This window comes from Ambystoma mexicanum, chromosome 14 (genome assembly GCF_040938575.1).
Source record: "Ambystoma mexicanum isolate Mex_15411 chromosome 14, UKY_AmexF1_1, whole genome shotgun sequence".
Classification (NCBI taxonomy): Eukaryota; Metazoa; Chordata; class Amphibia; order Caudata; family Ambystomatidae; genus Ambystoma; species Ambystoma mexicanum.
Window position 1 is genome coordinate 508955322 of NC_090940.1, and position 4204 is coordinate 508959525.

Consider the following 4204-nt stretch of genomic DNA (forward strand, 5'->3'; position numbering starts at 1 on the left):
AGGATGAGCAATTTTTGGTGCCCTTGGATTCTTGATTATGCCTCCAGTGTTGCGCCCATGCAAAAGATGTTTGATGCATTGCCTGATAAACTAACCTGATCTCCAGAATCCACCACTGCGTTTGCCAAAATGTAAACTGGCCTTTCCATTGCCCCTGCCTTGGCCCGCCCAGATTATTGCAAATCCTCCACAATGTTCCGTGATGAGAAAGAGGGGTATGCCTTGGGTGTACTCACACAGAAGCATGGGGACCTACAATGCCCAATTGCCTACGGCCGCTCTCATTCAGACCCGGTAGCCTCCACCTTCCCAAATGTCTTAAAGCGGTGACTGCTGCTGCACTCCTGCTCCCCAAAGTTGACACCATCGCACTGGCACGCCACACAAATGGGGCAGTGCCACCCTCTCCATTGACCCTAATCTTCAGAGTTAAAACAAAATACCTACCAGCGGCCCGCCTCACTAAGTATGGAAAAGATTACTCCTCTCCACCACCAATATCACCCTCATCAGATGTGCCCCTCTAAATCCTGCCTCCCTTTTACCCACTTCTCAGGATAGTCACCCGCATGATTGACTTGCAGCATTTGACATAGTTTCTTATCCTTGACCAGACCTCAAAGATGTCCCCCCTCCCCAATACTGACCTAGAACTTTGTTGATGGCTCGTGGCTTAGAAGATTCCACAGGAAATTGACAGGCAGGATTTGCAGTCTGTACCACCTTGAGCCCATAGAAATGTTCTAGCTCCCATCAGTAAGATCAGCACAGGGTGCTGAACTCATTGCCCTCACGAGGGCCTGCGCCATCGCCACAAAACGCACAGCCACAATATACACGGATTCCCGCTATGCCTTTGGTATCTCTCATGATTATGGAATGATCTGGAAACAGAGAGGTTATTTCACTGCCCAAGGTACCCCTATACTCAATGCAACCTATGTTGAAGCACTGTTTAACGCTATTTTGTTTCCCACCTAGTTGGCCATTGTCAAATGTGTGAGGCCCATACCAGGTGTTCAGACAGCATCTCCCCGGGAAATGCTTTGGCAAACCAGTATGCCAAAAAAACGGCCCACCATGGCCCTCAGGCTCATGATTAAGTTGCCTCCCCTTAACCTGGGGGGGCCTTGATTTATGACCCTGTGTGGTCCTTTCACCCCCTTTCGAGGTTCCTGGCCGTATTCTAACTGGTTGAGCCTTTTTTGGGGGATTCTTTCCATCTAATTGGCTTGCTTGCACATTTCTACTGTTTTTAAGCTATCCCACGTTTGACCAGCAGGGGTCGTTTTCCCCCTGGCATTTGCCGTGATGATAACACTAAGAAGGGGCTTTTCCTTCTTTGTTTTCCCTCTATTTTCGCAGTACTACCACCCTCCAATGGTGGATGGTGCCGTGTGTTGCCTTCCTTCAAGCGCTCCTGGGAATGTTCCCCTTTACAACTCGAGCGCAGCCATTGCGCCGTTCTGAAAGGCTCGCATGCTGTGAACGCCTGCTCCATTTTTCTGCAGACATCCACATCCCTTCAAGGCGCGCTGATCCACTTGAGGCATTCACTGATGAGCGTGAGCAAGGGTGAGTGCATCTGTGAACGTGGCATTGGGCTGTAACTTTGAAAGCATTTAATATTATGTCTTCAGTGCGAACTCCGTACTTAGTTTCCCTGTTCTTTCTAATTCGGTCCTCCCTCTCTCTCTTCTTTCTGTCAAGTGTATTTTAGTCTTTTTGGCGTGGCACTGCCCCCCGCAGACAGACGAGTGTACCTAACACACGCCCTCAGCACAACGCCTGTTTAAATTTCTCTTAAAATCTGCAGCCAAAATTTTCGAACCTCAGGGCATTTGGTGAGTTTTCTTAATGTCTCCACTCTTGATTAATTATTTTAGACCCTGTGCAACCAGGGGATATAGATTTGCTCTGGAGGTTGTGTTTAGTGCAGTATTTCCTGTTAAATGTTCTCTTTTCTAGTATTGTATTACTTTTGTTTGTTTTGCAAGATGAGTATAACTAATTGTACATTTCGGGCACATGCCCAACATGGGATGCACATGCACGTAGTTAAACAGATGGTGTTTTTGAGGCTCCACACAAGTAGTGTTTTTGTGATACAATTTATATGTATGTTTTACAGATAAGTGCAAACTGTGAAGAATGCATGAATTTGCTGGAAGTCGGAATTATTTCTAGCCTTCCCCTGTACCACTACTATTATGATGCTAGGTAATGTAAGTATCTATTTGTCCATTTCCTTGATTATACAGATTGAATCTGTCCTGACCATAGTGAATACCTAAACTCACATGGTTGTTTTTAATGTTTTTCAGCAACACCTCTTTGGTTTGAGCACTATAATATGTTTAGATGCTTTACTGTTTGAAAATAAGAAAAGTGACGGAATAACAAAAAATCCTCCTGAAGAAAGTTCGAATGAACATAAAAACTGAAACATGTCGAGGCATTACACCAGCTTTTAAAACATCTGGTTTGTGTATTTGGGTCTTTATTGACCAAAAAGTTTTTTCCTCTCCTGTACCGGTCAAACGAAGCTGTACCACAGGAGTTGCGCTCTAGTCCAGCCAAAGACTAACGTCTAACTGTTACAATTGATTTGTTACCTTATAGAGTTTTTTGTGTCACTTGCACTTTATATATGTGTTTTTTATAAGACTGTTTTAACATCTGTGTTTTTATGATGTTTTTTAATGATGACTAATAACATTTGTATTTTGTGATAATATGTTGGCGTAGCTGATTACATTTTTCTCTACCTTTGCTATTTGTATTTTTGTCATGATTAAGTGCTGCTGTTTCTCCTCTCATTTGTGGACCTCCTAGCATCCCTTTCCGGACTGGCAGACCTCCAAGAGGCGGCCCCCCGGAACGAGAAACAGAGGTGGGAAACTAAAAGTTGTGTGTGTTGCTCAGATCATCTAGGGTGTGATAGCACAGGCCGGTTAGTGGCCCCCTATTCATTGCTGCCATACTTGGCAAGGGTTGCTCACTCTGCGTTAGATTCAAGTAAGGGGAAAACTACTGCTAAATTCCAAAAGATACTGGTTCGCTCCCAGGTTCCCAACCAGTTCACAGAAGTACTGCACCCACTGCACCACTTGTCGTACATACATCCCAGGAAGAGCCTGTCAAAACAACTCCCTGTCCACATGACACGCCCTCTCAGACACTTTGTGAATTTGCAAATTGACCTGATATCAAATGAAGAATGTGCCTCCTTTAAATATGTCCTGGTTGTTATAGACAAATTCTCTAGATGGACTGAGGCCTACCTCTGTAAATATGCTGATTAGATCACTGCAGCTAAGAGACTACTTAAGGAGTTCATACCACGCTGTGGCGTTCCAGTATCCATAAACTCTGTCAGTGGCATTCATTTCACAGCACAGACTGTCCAAAACATTAGCAAGACCCTATGTATTCTTCAAATGTTCACCTGCTCGAAATGGGTACCTGAAAAACTGCCTTGCCAAGGTGTGCTATGTAACAGGCCTAAGCTGGGCAGATGCTCTCCCTCTTGTTTTGATGGACATTAGAAATACTGGAGCAGAACGCCTGGCCTCTCAACACATGAGATTGTAATAGTCAGACCCATGAAGATGCCAGTGACCGCCCCACTAGCTCCAGAAGTATGTAATCGTCAACTGAATGATGATCTTGTTGTGTCATATTGCAAAAAACGTATGCTCACTGTCAGTTATCACTTCCAGTAAATACAAGAAGAACTTCCTCGTCCACATGAAGCATCGTGCCACAGCCTCCTGCCAGGAGACTGGGTGGTCCTCAAGGTCCATCTGCAAAAGTATTCCTACCAGGTCCTGCTGACAACCCACACTGCAGGCTCTTGCAGAGGGCTCAATGCCTGGGTCCATGTCTGCCACTGTGTAAAGAAAGCGCCACCGGCTGACGAATAGCCACAGCCAAAAGACAAGGACAACGCTACCTTGCCACCAGTGACGCCGGAAACACCAGCCCAGCTGCCACCAACAGGGGTCCAGGACAAAGACACTCCGCTGCAGCTACCCACCGGGGCAAGAGGACAGACTCTTTGGAGCACCCCATCCTGCACTTCTAGACTACGACACGCCGATCCCAGTAAAGAGATATAACTTACGGAGTAATGCCACCAGCACCACTGCCGCCGGCAGGTAAAGCACACTGGTGTCCTGCTACACCTACCTTCTGCCTTCTG

At 46.0% G+C, this 4204-nt stretch overlaps 1 long non-coding RNA gene across 1 annotated transcript; it reads left to right on the forward strand.

Moving 5' to 3' along the window:
• The first annotated feature begins 1370 nt into the window (after positions 1-1370).
• LOC138527318 (uncharacterized) lies at positions 1371-2772 on the forward strand. The gene is made up of 4 exons (XR_011283890.1): positions 1371-1575; positions 1711-1844; positions 2132-2225; positions 2325-2772. It is a non-coding gene; the product is annotated as an uncharacterized lncRNA (long non-coding RNA).
• Positions 2773-4204: the final 1432 nt, after the last annotated feature.